The sequence below is a fragment of the Lepisma saccharinum genome, unplaced genomic scaffold (genome assembly GCF_977018435.1).
Source record: "Lepisma saccharinum unplaced genomic scaffold, izLepSacc3.1 HAP1_SCAFFOLD_437, whole genome shotgun sequence".
Taxonomy (NCBI): Eukaryota; Metazoa; Arthropoda; class Insecta; order Zygentoma; family Lepismatidae; genus Lepisma; species Lepisma saccharinum.
In genome coordinates this window covers 29,166-45,702 of record NW_028143136.1, presented here as the reverse complement: position 1 = coordinate 45,702, position 16,537 = coordinate 29,166, and positions in this window count along the sequence as shown.

Genomic DNA, 16,537 nt, shown 5'->3' with positions numbered 1-16,537 from the left:
GGATTTCCCTCCCGAGTTGTCTTTGCGTTGCCGTTTGCGGGATGGTTGCCGCCGCGAGGAAGAGAGACATCACCAGCGATGCGCGCGCATCAGGTGAAATCCAAGATGGCTCGGAATCCGCAAGAAAGCCCCCTTGGATTTGCTCTGATGAAGCACACTTCCGACTTTGCTTTAGGCAAGCCCTGCATGTTTTCGTGTAGAGGAGTGATGCAGCTTCCATCCTACGATATATCCATTTCCTATTCAAACTTGAAAAACCGTTGTAATTTAGCATTTACTCTGAATTTCGAATTGAGAATAAAAATATTTCCGTGACTCGAACACTACACCTCCCAATTACGTCACGTTTAAGTTATCTTCCAGGGACCTTCCTCTGTCACTGTGGCTTAGTGGTTAGCGCTTACTTCGATTTGAAGCAGACAAAAAGGTTGATTTATGAGTGCACAAAAAAGCAACGGAACCACCAAAAAAGCAAAGGTTAGGTTAGGTTAGGTTAGGTTAGGTTAGGTTAGGTTAGGTTCTCTCAGGGTAACCAAAATCCAACCTCCGGATGTAGCACATATACGTGGAAGTATTTGTGGAACCAGTTGAGAAAGACATTTTTAGAGTGGAATAAAGAAAGTGTTTCTCAATATTTGTTTTAAATTAAATGTTCGTATATTATTTCAAATAACATGCAACAGATTGAAAGTACATATTTCTTTATTAACAATAAGTGAATTATTTAAACTGCACTCCACAATACACAAAATAGAAAACACTTTTCTTTACATTAAATTTGGGAGATACACATTCAAGTTCGTAAAACTTCTGAATATTTGTTTTAAATTAAATGTTCATTTATTATTTCAAATTACATGCAACAGAGTGAAAGTACATTTTTTATTATCAATGAGTGATTTATTTAAACTAACTGCACTCCACAATACACAAAATAGAAAACGCTGTTCTTTACATTAAATTTGCAAGATACACATTCAAGTTCGTAAAGTTTCTTCAGTATGCGATTCGTTCGTTTTCAATGTCCAAGAGAAAAAACAATACAAAGTTTCAGCCTCATTAACGTATACTGAAGATTGAAAAATTATTATAATTATCTGATTTTAAAAATACCAACAGCAAATATTTCAGTCAAAATGCATAAGGCCTACAGCCACCAACGAGCTTTCAAAAAGTTTTATATCAATGTTTTTTATATTTTCTTGTTCCCCGAAGCACGTAACCATCTTCCAATCTCACGATACTCGGCGAGACAGCGTTCTGCCTCGTCTGATGAAATGGCTTTCCTCCGAAGCTCAAGAAATTTAACAAAACGAGAAATGGAACCTAGATAAGATAGACACGTCCCAGGTCTTCTATCCCGTATTTGATCTCGAAAGAAGAGACCGACTTTGGCAATTGCCGGTTCCTTGGCGATTTCGTCATGACTTTCCAGACCGGCGGTGTCGATGACCGACTTCGCCTGTGACATGTGCTGTGCTGCAATCCTAGAATCTGTGCTCCCATCCGTCGATCTCAACCACTCCCGGAATTCGGCAAACGAGTCCATTTCGGGGTTGGGGCGACCTGCTTGTTCTTTCTCGTAGTTGTGGTTGGCAACCTGCTCCAAGCAGTTCGACGACTCGGCCGTGAACTTTCCGAAAGGCATCGCGTTCTTCTTGTAACCGTGAACAAACTTGCAGTGCTTATCCAACCTTTTCACCTTCGAGGGACAACCAGGAAGAGGACAGTCCTTGCGACGCCCTGCCCTGATACATTCCCTCAATCCTCCCGGCGTGTAGCGATAGGCCGCAGATCTCTCGTGGCTCCAGGAATGCTTCCTGCGGAGATGTCTCGGGACGTTGACTAAACTGGCTTCACATTCGGGACAGACCTTTTTCATCCTCTTCCGCTCGCTGCCGGTAACCTGAAAAGATAAGAAGTTCCAAGTAATTATAATCAAGCTTTCCGATCGCACAATTTTAAAGATGAATCGGAAAAAAATGTTTAGAACATGCATCATATTGCTATCCTGGCAATGCAGTGGACGTGGGTTCGAATCCCGGCCAACATGACACCGTCGTGATTACCTCAACTGCATAAAATGGACTCTGAGTTTACGTGGAATAGAACACCATTCAAAGGAGTAAGCAACAATGGGAGCAAGTACCTGGTGCAAAACAATCATGCCCAAATGCACGTTGTAATGTGTACTAAATACGTAAGAATGATGTTTTTAATACGTGATAAATGAAATATAAGTAAGCAAGCATACAAACAAATGTAACAAAAAGTTACTATATCAAGATAAATTATTACAATTATAATATAGATTGATTAGAAAGAAAACTTCACACTTGAATACTCGCACAGAGAATGAAAGTAAAAAATTACCATGGCCTTTTCCTTGATCCTTCTGTACGCTCGCAAGAGCCCCATCGTAAAGGCGACATCCTTTGGAACTAGCGAGTTTGACTCCGTTTCCTGCAACTCTGGGAGAGTGGTTAGAGTTTGAACGCTTTCGGTCTCCCCCGGCTTCAGGCCTTCCAACTCGATGCGGCCAACTTCCTCTGCCTGGTGAGGCAGGACTCGCAAGAATCCACCTTCTCCCTCAAATTTGTCGATGGGTGCAACAGCATCGCTGCTCACCGAAGTGCATTGGTCTTTAGGTTCCTCCATGAAGCTCAAAGAACTGTGCGGAAAGTAGCACAAACCCCAAATGCAACAGAGAGAAGATGACACGCTTCCTTTTATAAGCGAAGTTAAGGGATGCCAAAAGTCAAGCAGGGAGTCGCAAAGATCAGGGTGTACTCTGGAGACCGTGACTTGTGCTACATAGCAACGCGAACAGCTTTAGGTGATTGCATCATACTTGAACGATCGATCTAGCCTTATTTCAAATTATACTATAGTTGAGAGATAATTATACATTTGTTCAAACATATTTCAAATTACACTGCGCCACAACCCAAACTGAAACATACACGTGTCAATTTCACAAAGGCTGAATGTCCTCATTTCTTATTGCATCCGAGTGTGGTGCTCTGGTTGGTTTCCTCAGCATGTTTTCAAGGGTTACCGATGTTAAAGCACTCTGGTAGGGACGCGTGTAAAACTTGTAAGTGTTCTCAGCCGTAGTGAGCGAATGGCTCATCAAACCTGCCAGATCGCTCCTTTCGTTCGGCGCTTGGGAGTGTACAAGAGAAACAGCCGTCTTTCTCATAACCCTGGAGGTAATCTTGGTGTTGCACCCAGCCTGGGCCCATATACTCTGTATGCAGTGTGAAAATTGGGAAACCGACATCCTCTTCCCTCCGTCGGTAACGAAGACAAAGTCGTGATCGGGGAAACAGCCTGGTCTAATGTTTTCAACGTAGGTCTTCAAATGGCCGTACACTTTTTGGGTGACGCAAATGTTAGCTGGTCCACAGTGTGCCGCCGTCTTGTGATCATGAACTCTAATGACGTGCACATCACGTTTCCCTTCCTCCACCTGTACCTGCAAGCAGGAAGTCTCCTGTAATTCTTTCAGTGTCATGTTTACTATTGCTGACGGCCTTTGCGCGGTGGAGAGCAGAATCTGCAACAACAAGTAGTTGCGGACAGTGGTGCGATCAGCTCTTGATGGCGTGAAGCTTTCGTCCGAAGTTACCTTCCGCAGAATCTCCTCGAAGCGCCGGGATACCGGCCCATTTTCAAACTTTGACACATTTTCGGGGGTTACGGCATTTTTCTGTTCTATTTCCATTACCTCGGATCGCCTCTTCTTCTCCAGAACTCGGAACGACTTTGCCCACTTCTGGTAGTGACCCAGACAGCATCCAGCTTGCTCGGAAGAAACCAATTTCCGCTGCAGCGCAAATTTCACAAGGTTCGACAGAGAACCGAGGTAGGAGAGGCAAGTTCCCGGTCTTCGGTCGGCCAGGCTGTCTTCGAAAAAAGCTCTAGTCTTGGAGATCCCTCGAGCCGAAGCTAACTCGTTCAGATGTTCCAAGCAAGCAAAGTCGATCGCCGACTTTGCCTGAAATGCATGTTGATCCACTATCCGACGTTCCCTTACGAGCCCGCCATCCAGCGTCCCAAGCCATGACCGAAAATCTGCATACAATCGTTCCGATATCACAGATCTTGCATCCACTACATCCTCTTCATATTCTCCACCAGCACCATCTTCATCCTCTCGGCACGAGCTTGCGTCGACTCTCCTTCTCCGCTCCTCTGCAAGCAGACCTCTGTAGTCCTTGGAACTCCTGTCGTATCCGTGAACCACCACCGCATGCTGGTCCAACCTCCTCACCTTAGCAGGGCAGCCGGAAATCGGGCAAACTTTCAAACGTCTCTTTTGAATGCTTTTCCTCAAAGAGCTTGGCAAGTAACGGAATGCAGAAGACTTCTCGCGGCTCCATCCGTGTTTGTTTCGGAGATGCCTCGGGACGTCCATCATGGAAATTCCGCAAGCCGGGCACACCTTCCTGTTGCGTGCACGCTTGCTTTCCTGGAGACAAAAGAAAGCAAAATTTTACTTTACATCTTAATTACCATTTTCATTCACAATGAAACATAAAGAGCACATACAGGTAAGAGGATTACAAGTGTACCCAGATAAAGCTGTCAATCATATCACCCCAGGTGTTGCGGAATGACGAAAGCAGATGCGAAAGTGCTTTAAAACAATGCAGAAAGTTGATATTTTGAATGAGAACAAATATTCGGATAAAATGCTGTAAACGTGTCTAAACCAATGCAGAATGTTGAATCACTACCTTCACTTAAAACGAAGATTAAACTCACCATCCAGAGGAGGTGCCAGATCAAATTCCACCGTGACCGCTCACCGTCTTGCTCCAGCTATGGAAGAGAGATCTCTTCAAGAGGTTGCAGAGACGTCAACTGAGGATAAGCACGCTCGAACGTAGGCTTTGTGTTTCCATGTTCACTGTGCTCCCAGAGCACGCTACATGATTTCTACTTCGATGGAGTAGCAAGGACGCTACAGCATTTCTGCCTCAATGGAAACTGTGCTTATATAGGATCCCACTTTAAACTGTAGGTCCAGTCCTGATTGGCCTTTCTGTGCATAAAGTGGACTTAACAATTAAATATTCATTTTTGCGATTAAACCAAATGGTTCGAGTCCCACTTTAAACTGTAGGTCCAGTCCTGATTAGCCTTTCTGTGCATGAAGTCCAGTCCTGATTAGCCTTTCTGTGCATAAAGTGGACTAAAGACAACAATTCGATCATCATCAACCACGGTTATATCATCACTGTTATATGTATTTCATTTCTTTAACCTTTAACAAAACCAAAATGTTTATTACAAAAACAAGAAGCAAAAAATGGTTTAAATAAAATTCCTTACGTACAGTTTTTAAAACGTAAATATACTTTTATATTTTAAATAAAAACAATCAAACACAATTAAAATAAATATGGGAAATACAAAATTTTATAAAAATATCAATAGAAGAAAAAACGCATAACATATTTTGAATTAGAGAAATTATTCAAAAAAATATTGATCAAGATAATAACAAAAACAAAGAAACCAAGAAATTAAACACATTTATAAAATAATCCGTCGTCTCCTATGATGCCCGAACCCAGCCCCTGGAAAGGGCCATCATATCCTTATATTCTCTCGTCCCCTTCACCATCCCGTGCTGTTGTACAAGATGCTGCCCCATCTTCACAACAGTCCCCTGGCAGCCCTCCATCCTACACCTGAGGCGGCGGCCAGCATTCCTTATTCTCCTCTTCCCCTCGGAGGAGGCAAAGTACATCTCCATCATCTTCCTCGAGTAAGAGTGCCTCCTCCGCAGGTGTCGCGGAACTGTAGCAGACTCCTCCCCGCACTCTGGGCAGATCTTCTGAAAAACACAAAGAGGAAAGACAAAGGCATGAGTTTAACACTGACACGCATAGATTTATCGATTTACAATTAAATACAGGCAGAGAGGGAACATTTGAATTTCAAGGAATTACTCACCTTGCGCCTTATGTTGTTCCTCTTCTCTTTCAGTGCGGGTAGAGGTGGGGGAGCCGGAGCCTCAAGTTGTTGTTGTTGTTCGGGCATCACCTCCTCTATATGTTGTTGGGGTGGGAACTGCTGTGTTTCTTGTCGCTGCAAAGACAAGAATGAAAACAAAATAGCTGTAGAAACGGCAACATCATTTTAAAAGATTGCACACACGAAAATACACGTGAAACATAGTCTCTGTTACCGTACTCAACTTACTATTAACTCCTTTACGATCTTCAAGGATCTTTCCAGTTGCTCCACAGACATGTTCTCGGGTTCCGGGATTCGTAACTCCCTCTTGTCAAGTTCAAGTTGCACCAATTCGCCGGAAAAGGAGTCCAGGAATTTAATATCCTCGTCGGTAAGGCCTCCTTCGAATGGCGTTGCATAATTCGGCAGCATAGGATCGTTACTGTTGGAGAAGAAAGGTATTCGTTTAATGAAAAGACATCGTTATGCGCGTGGCACAAAATAACACAACAAATAGCGCATTTTAAAATCCACACAACTCACCTGAAATCCATTTTGAGATTTTGGATTCGCTTCCTTTCAGCTCCAAAACAAGCAATGCAATGAAAGGAATAAGAAACGGTTGCCCAAGGAAGATTTCCAGTTCGAATTTAAATTACGAGGTAATTTATTGGTCAGTCAATCGGATTTTTTTGCGACCGACCGGCCGAAGAAGAAGGGAGGGGGTGGGGGAGAAATGTAGCTGGACTCCCAAAGCAGGTATCTGAGAAGCGTGCAAGACCGGTTTCTCCCACCATCGAGTGTCGAAAGTCTACTTCCCAGCCATCTGTGCAGCAAACACCCTATAAACGGTTTCTTTAACCCAAAAATTTAGCGAAAGACCATGGGTGACCATGTTTGATTCTCCATTTGAAATTCAGTGTAAATACTGAATTTGAACGGTTTTCAAGTTTGAATTGAAAAGTCATTTTTGGCGGGAATGTTTCAAAATTCGATAGGATGGAAGATGCAACATTATACTACAATAATTAAAGCAAGGGAAGTTAAGCGCAAAGGCTAGAGTAATTTTTTGGAAGCAAAAATCCCAAGTGTGCTCGTTCGGATGCTGTCAGAAATAAACGTGTTTCCTTCGCAAAAAATTACAGTGATAAAGTTTGCTTTCAGCTTAAAAAGGCTAACTATGCACCTTGGGAAAATTACTGATCGATGTAGTGTAAAACTTGCAACAAATAATAATAAAAAAAACCTAAACTTTCTTGGCGAAAGCGAGAGCACAGCAAGAAGAAATGACGTTCAACTTGTACAAGCACCGCAATGTGGCAATGACACGCACACACTCTGTTTTCTTCCAAGCATTACTTTCTATGCGGGATTTGCTCCACAGATTACCGTTAAAAGTAAAAATTCTGGGTGAATGAAACTTCTCCACAAACTTGTAAAAGCACCAAAATGTAACAAAGGCACGCACACAAACAAACAATTCTCCTCCTCCGTTTTCTTCCCAGCTTGAAATTCTATTCGGCTTTTGCTCAAGAGATTACAGTCAAAGGTAAAAGATCTGGGAGAATGAAGCTTCCCAGCTTGACTTTCTATTCGGCTTTTGCTCCAGAGATTCCCGTCAAAGGCAAAAAAAATTCTGGGAGAATAAAGCTTCCCAAGAAACTTGTACAAGCAACGCAATGTGGCATTGACACAACATCATTCTCCTCAGTTTTCTTCCCAGCTTGACTTTCTATTCGGCTTTTGCTCCAGAGATTGCCGTGAAAGGCAAAAATTCTGGGAGAATGAAGCTTCCCGAGAAACTTGTACATGCAAGGCAATGTGGCATTGACACAATATCATCCTCCTCAGTTTTCTTCCCAGCTTGACTTTCTATTCGGCTTTAGCTCCAGAGATTGCCGTCAAAGGCAAAAAAATTTCTGGGAGAATGAAGCTTCCCAAGAAACTTGTACAATCAAGGCAATGTGGCAGTGACACAATATCATCATCCTCCTCCGTTTCTTCCCAGCTTGGCTTTCTATTCGGCTTTTGCTCAATAGATTACCGTGAAAGGTAAAAGTTCTGGGTGAATGAAGCTTCTCGACAAACTTCTAAAAGCACGGTAACGTGGCAAAGGCGCACACACACACAAACAATTCTCCTCCTCAGTTTTCTTCCCAGCTTGACTTTCTATTCGGCTTTTGCTCCAGAGATTGCCGTGAGAGGCAAAAATTCTGGGAGAATAAAGCATCCCAAGAAACTTGTACAAGCAACGCAATGTGGCAGTGACACAATATCATCCTTCTCAGTTTTCTTCCCAGCTTGACTTTCTATTCGGCTTTTGCTCGAGAGATTGCCGTGAAAGGCAAAAATTCTGGGAGAATAAAGCTTCCCAAGAAACTTGTACAAGCAACGCAATGTGGCAGTGACACAACATCATCCTCCTCTGTTTTCTTCCCAACTTGACTTTCTATTGGGCTTTTGCTCCAGAGATTGCCGTCAAAGGCAAAAAAAATTCTGGGAGAATAAAGCTTCCCAAGAAAATTGTACAAGCAAAGGCAATGTGGCATTGACACAAGATCATCCTCCTCAGTTTTCTTCCCAGCTTGACTTTCTATTCGGCTTTTGCTACAGAGATTGCCGTCAAAGGCAAAAATTCTGGGAAAATAAAGCTTCCCAAGAAACTTGTACAAGCAACGCAATGTGGCAGTGACACAATATCATCCTCCTCAGTTTTCTTCCCAGCTTGGCTTTCTATTCGGCTTTTGCTCTATAGATTACCGACAAAGGTAAAAGTTGTGGGTGAATGAAGCTTCTCGACAAACATCTAAAAGAACGGTAAGGTGGCAAAGGCACACACACACAAACAAATTATCCTCCTCAGTTTTCTTCCCAGCTTGACTTTCTATTCGGCTTTTGCTCCAGAGATTGCCGTGAGAGGCAAAAATTCTGGGAGAATGAAGCTTCCCAAGAAACATGTACAAGCAAGGCAATGTGGCAGTCACACAATATCATCCTTCTCAGTTTTCTTCCCAGCTTGACTTTCTATTCGGCTTTTGTTCCAGAGATTGCCGTGAAAGGCAAAAATTCTGGGAGAATAAAGCTTCCCAAGAAACTTGTACAAGCAACGCAATGTGGCAGTGACACAAGATCATCCTCCTCAGTTTTCTTCCCAGCTTGACTTTCTATTCGGCTTTTGCTACAGAGATTGCCGTCAAAGGTAAAAGATCTGGGAGAATGAAGCTTCCCAGCTTGACTTTCCATTCGGCTTTTGCTCCAGAGATTGCCGTCAAAGGTAAAAGATCTGGGAGAATGAAGCTTCCCAGCTTGACTTTCCATTCGGCTTTTGCTCCAGAGATTACCGTTAAAGGCAAAAATTCTGGGAGAATGAAGCTTCCCAAGAAAATTGTACAAGCAAAGGCAATGTGGCATTGACACAAGATCATCCTCCTCTGTTTTCTTCCCAGCTTGACTTTCTATTCGGCTTTTTCTACAGAGATTGCCGTCAAAGGCAAAAATTCTGGGAAAATATAGCTTCCCAAGAAAATTGTACAAGGAAGGCAATGTGGCATTGACACAATATCATCCTCCTCAGTTTTCTTCCCAGCTTGACTTTCTATTGGGCTTTTGCTCCAGAGATTCCCGTCAAAGGCAAAAAAAATTCTGGGAGAATGAAGCTTCCCAAGAAAATTGTACAAGCAAAGGCAATGTGGCATTGACACAAGATCATCCTCCTCTGTTTTCTTCCCAGCTTGGCTTTCTATTCGGCTTTTTCTACAGAGATTGCCGTCAAAGGCAAAAATTCTGGGAAAATAAAGCTTCCCAAGAAAATTGTACAAGCAAGGCAATGTGGCATTGACACAATATCATCCTCCTCAGTTTTCTTCCCAGCTTGACTTTCTATTCGGCTTTTGCTCCAGAGATTGCCGTCAAAGGCAAAAATTCTGGGAGAATAAAGCTTCCCAAGAAACTTGTACAAGCAACGCAATGTGGCAGTGACACAAGATCATCCTCCTCAGTTTTCTTCCCAGCTTGACTTTCTATTCGACTTTTGCTACAGAGATTGCCGTCAAAGGCAAAAATTCTGGGAAAATAAAGCTTCCCAAGAAACTTGTGCAAGCAAGGCAATGTGGCAGTGACACAATATCATCCTCCTCTGTTTTCTTCCCAGCTTGACTTTCTATTCGGCTTTTGCTCCAGAGATTACAGTCAAATGTAAAAGATCTGGGAGAATGAAGCTTCCCAGCTTGACTTTCCATTCGGCTTTTGCTCCAGAGATTACCGTTAAAGGCAAAAATTCTGGGAGAATGGATCTTCCCAACAAACATCTACAAGCACCGTAATGTGGCAAAGGCACACAAACCTGCATCTCAGATTTCTTCCCAGCTTGACTTTCTATTCGGCTTTTGCTCCAGAGATTGCCGTCAAAGGCAAAATAAATTCTGGGACAATAAAGCTTCCCAAGAAACTTGTACAAGCAAGGCAATGTGGCATTGACACAATATCATCCTCCTCAGTTTTCTTCCCAGCTTGACTTTCCATTCGGCTTTTGCTCCAGAGATTACCGTTAAAGGCAAAAATTCTGGGAGAATGGATCTTCCCAACAAACATCTACAAGCACCGCAATGTGGCAAAGGCACACAAATCTGCATCTCAGTTTTCTTCCCAGCTTGACTTTCTATTCGCCTTTTGCTCCAGAGATTGCCGTTAAAGGCAAAAAAATTCCGGGACAATAAAGCTTCCCAAGAAACTTGTACAAGCAAGGCAATGTGGCATTGACACAATATCATCCTCCTCAGTTTTCTTTCTAGCTTGACTTTCCATTCGGCTTTTGCTCCAGAGATTACCGTTAAAGGCAAAAATTCTGGATGAATGGATCTTCCCAACAAACATCTACAAGCACCGCAATGTGGCAAAGGCACACAAATCTGCATCTCAGTTTTCTTCCCAGCTTGACTTTCTATTCGGCTTTTGCTCCAGAGATTGCGTCAAAGGCAAAAAAAAATCTGGGAGAATAAAGCTTCCCAAGAAACTTGTACAAGCAAGGCAATGTGGCATTGACACAATATCATCCTCCTCAGTTTTCTTCCCAGCTTGACTTTCCATTCGGCTTTTGCTCCAGAGATTACCGTTAAAGGCAAAAATTCTGGGAGAATGGATCTTCCCAACAAACATCTACAAGCACCGCAATGTGGCAAAGGCACACAAATCTGCATCTCAGTTTTCTTCCCAGCTTGACTTTCTATTCGGCTTTTGCTCCAGAGATTACCGTCAAAGGCAAAAATTCTGGGAGAATAAAGCATCCCAAGAAACTTGTACAAGCAACGCAATGTGGCAGTGACACAAGATCATCCTCCTCAGTTTTCTTCCCAGCTTGACTTTCTATTCGGCTTTTGCTACAGAGATTGCCGTCAAAGGCAAAAATTCTGGGAAAATAAAGCTTCCCAAGAAACTTGTACAAGCAAGGCAATGTGGCAGTGACACAATATCATCCTCCTCTGTTTTCTTCCCAGCTTGACTTTCTATTCGGCTTTAGCTCCAGAGATTACAGTCAAAGGTAAAAGATCTGGGAGAATGAAGCTTCCCAGCTTGACTTTCCAATCGGCTTTTGCTCCAGAGATTACCGTTAAAGGCAAAAATTCTGGGAGAATGGATCTTCCCAACAAACATCTACAAGCACCGCAATGTGGCAATGGCATACAAATCTGCATCTCAGTTTTCTTCCCAGCTTGACTTTCTATCCGGCTTTTGCTCCAGAGATTGCCGTCAAAGGCAAAAAAAATTCTGGGACAATAAAGCTTCCCAAGAGACTTGTACAAGCAAGGCAATGTGGCATTGACACAATATCATCCTCCTCAGTTTTCTTCCCAGCTTGACTTTCCATTCGGCTTTTGCTCCAGAGATTACCGTTAAAGGCAAAAATTCTGGGAGAATGGATCTTCCCAACAAAAATCTACAAGCACCGCAATGTGGCAAGGGCACACAAATCTGCATCTCAGTTTTCTTCCCAGCTTGACTTTCTATTCGGCTTTTGCTCCAGAGATTGCCGTTAAAGGCAAAAAAAATTCTGGGACAATAATGCTTCCCAAGAAACTTGTACAAGCAAGGCAATGTGGCATTGACACAATATCATCCTCCTCAGTTTTCTTCCCAGCTTGACTTTCCATTCGGCTTTTGCTCCAGAGATTACCGTTAAAGGCAAAAATTCTGGGAGAATGGATCTTCCCAACAAACATATACAAGCACCGCAATGTGGCAAGGGCACACAAATCTGCATCTCAGTTTTCTTCCCAGCTTGACTTTCTATTCGGCTTTTGCTCCAGAGATTACCGTCAAAGGCAAAAAAAATTCTGGGACAATAAAGCTTCCCAAGAAACTTGTACAAGCAAGGCAATGTGGCATTGACACAATGTCATCCTCCTCAGATTTCTTCCCAGCTTGACTTTCCATTCGGCTTTTGCTCCAGAGATTACCGTTAAAGGCAAAAATTCTGGGAGAATGGATCTTCCCAACAAACATCTACAAGCACCGCAATGTGGCAAAGGCACACAAATCTGCATCTCAGTTTTCTTCCCAGCTTGACTTTCTATTCGGCTTTTGCTCCAGAGATTGCCGTCAAAGGCAAAAAAAATTCTGGGACAATAAAGCTTCCCAAGAAACTTGTACAAGCAAGGCAATGTGGCATTGACACAATATCATCCTCCTCAGTTTTCTTCCCAGCTTGACTTTCCATTCGGCTTTTGCTCCAGAGATTACCGTTAAAGGCAAAAATTCTGGGAGAATGGATCTTCCCAACAAACATCTACAAGCACCGCAATGTGGCAAAGGCACACAAATCTGCATCTCAGTTTTCTTCCCAGCTTGACTTTCTATTCGGCTTGTGCTCCAGAGATTGCCGTCAAATCAAAAAAAATTCTGGGAGAATAAAGCATCCCAAGAAACTTGTACAAGCAACGCAATGTGGCATTGACACAATATCATCCTCCTCCGTTTTCTTCCCAGCTTGACTTTCTATTCGGCTTTTGCTCCAGAGATTGCCGTTAAAGGCAAAAAATAATCTGGGAGAATAAAGCTTCCCAGCTTGACTTTCCATTCGGCTTTTGCTTCAGAGATTGCCGTCAAAGGCAAAAATTCTGGGAGAATAAATCTTCCCAAGAAACTTGAACAAGCAAGGCAATGTGGCAGGGACACAATATCATCCTCCTCTGTTTTCTTCCCAGCTTGACTTTCTATTCGGCTTTTGCTCCAGAGATTACCGTTAAATTGTAAAAGTTCTGGGTGAATGATGCTTCTCGATAAACTTCCAAAATCACGGTAATGTGACAAAGGCACACACACAAAAAAAATTCTCCTCCTCTGTTTTCTTCCCAGCTTTACTTTCTATTCGGCTTTTGCTCCAGAGATTGCCGTCAAAGGCAAAAAAAAATTCTGGGAGAATGAAGCTTCCCAAGAAACTTGTACAAGCAACGCAATGTGGCAGTGACACAATATCATCCTCCTCTGTTTTCTTCCCAGCTTTACTTTCTATTCGGCTTTTGCTCCAGAGATTGCCGTAAAAGGCAAAAATTCTGGGAGAATGGATCTTCCCAACAAACATCTACAAGCACCGCAATGTGGCAAAGGCACACAAATCTGTTTCTCTGTTTTCTTCCCAGCTTGACTTTCCATTCGGCTTTTGCTCCAGAGATTGCCGTTAAAGGCAAAAATTCTGGGAGAATAAAACTTCCCAAGAAACTTGTACAAGCAAGGCAATGTGGCATTGACACAATATCATCCTCCTCTGTTTTCTTCCCAGCTTGGCATTCTATTCGGCTTTTGCTACATAGATTACCGTTAAAGGTAAAAGTTCTGGGTGAATGATGCTTCTCGACAAACTTCTAAAAGCACGGTAATGTGACAAAGGCACACACACAAAAAAAATTCTCCTCCTCTGTTTTCTTCCCAGCTTTACTTTCTATTCGGCTTTTCCTCCAGAGATTGCCGTCAAAGGCAAAAAAAATTCTGGGAGAATGAAGCTTCCCAAGAAACTTGTACAAGCAACGCAATGTAGCAGTGACACCCGCACAAATCTCCTCCTCCTACGTTTTCTTCCCAGCTTGACTTTCTATTCGGCTTTTGCTCCAGAGATTACCGTCAAAGGTAAAAGTTCTGGGAGAATAAAGCTTCCCAGCTTTACTTTCTATTCGGCTTTTACTCCAGAGATTACCGTCAAAGGTAAAAGTTCTGGGAGAATACAGCTTCCCAGCTTTACTTTCTATTCGGCTTTTGCTGCAGAGATTACAGTCAAAGGTCAAAGATCTGAGAGAATGAAGCTTCCCAGCTTGACTTTCCATTCGGCTTTTGCTCCAGAGATTGCCGTCAAAGGCAAAAATTCTGGGAGAATATATCTTCCCAAGAAACTTGTACAAGCAACGCAATGTGGCATTGACACAATATCATCCTCCTGCGTTTTCTTCCCAGCTTGTCTTTCTATTCGGCTTTTGCTCCAGAGATTGCCGTTAAAGGCAAAAATTCTGGGAGAATGGATCTTCCCAACAAACATCTACAAGCACCGCAATGTGGCAAAGGCACACAAATCTGCTTCTCTGTTTTCTTCCCAGCTTGACTTTCTATACGGGTTTTGCTCCACACATTACCGTTAAAAGTAAAGGTGCTGGGTGAATAAACCTTCTCCACAAACTTCTCCCCGCACATCATTCGTATGGGTTTGCGACTCTGAGAAGCACCATCAACACATGATGTGTGAGCGTTTACCAAACATTGCATTCATTCATGCACTTTCATTAAATGCGACTAGTCTTTAGCTCCATCAACCGATATACGGTTGAATGCTGGCCGGCACAAGTGCCTAACTGCACATTTGCAAGTTCCAGTGCTCTACAGCGAGCTAAACTGGGATACATGTCTTTTGGTCGGCTGGGTCGTCGGGCAACCAAGTCACCCTAAAAACCCCGAGTCCAGCTATCCGCCACATGCTGGAAGCCCCGGCGACAGACACATGCGTGCCGGCCGCCGGTTTGGGAGTCCTCCCCCAGCCGGCCGAAACCGGCCGGGGTATGGACTCCCGGCGAATGCCCCGAGGGGGCATCCTTAAAGAGACAGACAGAAACCGCCGGGTGCCGTGAAACCGACATCACGATCTCCGCGCGGATCTGTTCTTAGCAAGTACCCATCTTAGCACCAAGTAAACTGGTAACTGCGGGAGAATAATTTTCCCCGGCGTCGGTGCTGAGCATTACTTGGATGTGACTCTCCACGTCGCTGACGGCAGCTCGATGTGAAGGCGGTGAGCTACGGAAGATTGCCGACGAGTTCCAGGGCATACTTGAATGCAGCCAACTCAAGCTCCTATTATATAGGTCCCGTCCTCGAAGGCTCGATTCAAGGAGGCAGGCACACACGTGCCGACTAGAGTCTCAAGCTCCGCAAGTGTATGTCTTGAAGACGACACTCTCTTCAGCCCAGCACTCGGCTACCCTGCACCGATTGCTATTCATTGCAGAATCATCCGCATTCTCCTACCTCCGCCAAGCACCATCAACGAAAATTTCCAGTGCTCTACAGCAAGAGCGGACCGTCGGGATCGGTGGTATTTCACCGGCGGGCACCCGAAGGAGCCCACCCACTTATGCTACACCTCGTCACGTCTCCCGACAGCGGCAGGCTAGAGTCAAGCTCAACAAAGCCTTCTTTCCCCGCCGCTGACATTCTCCAAGCGTTTCCGCACTCCCAGGTTAACCTGGGTTGTCAGTCTTTTGGTCGGCTGGGTTGTAGGGTCCCGTGCCGTACACGGACCCAAAAACCCCAAGTCCAGCTATCCGCCACATGCTGGAAGCCCCGGTGCGCAGCACCAGTTAAGGTGCCGGCTGCCGGTTTGGGAGTCCTCCCCCAGCCGGCCGAAACCGGCCGGGGTCTGGACTCCCGGCGAATGCCCCGAGGGGGCATCCTTAAAGAGACAGACAGAAACCGCCGGGTGCCGTGAAACCGACATCACGATCTCCGCGCGGATCTATTCTTAGCAAGTACCCATCTTGCTTGCAGTGGCTCACCTTGGTCGGCCAACTGCATTCGTTTAAGATGCTTGGCAGGCATCGATCTTTCTTGCGAGAGTGCGGATTTTCTCGCTTTCAGCAAGTGCTCAAACCTTGCTTGCAGTGGCTCACCTTGGTCGGCCAACTGCATTCGTTTAAAATGCTTGACAGGCATCGGTCTTTCTTGCGAGAGTGCGGATTCTCTCAATTTCAGCAAGTGCTCAAATCTGGTTCCAACGACGATAGGGATGACAGAACCAAACCTCTCCGCGAGTGGCCTTTCGCAAAGAAGGCGAGGATTTTTCGGCCACCTACAGCATCCATCGTACCACCTACCAAGGGCCCCTCGGCGGCACGGAATAGTGAGAAACGCTTACTTCCACCGTCACCCTACCAAAGTTGGACCCTCTTTTGGCACATACTTGAATTTGGCCAACTCAAGCTCCTATTATATAGGTCCCGTCCTCGAAGGCCGACTAGAGTCTTAAGCATTTGGGCGGCTGGGTTATAGGAACAACGCAATCTGTTACCCACAAACCCCAAGTCCGGCAATACGC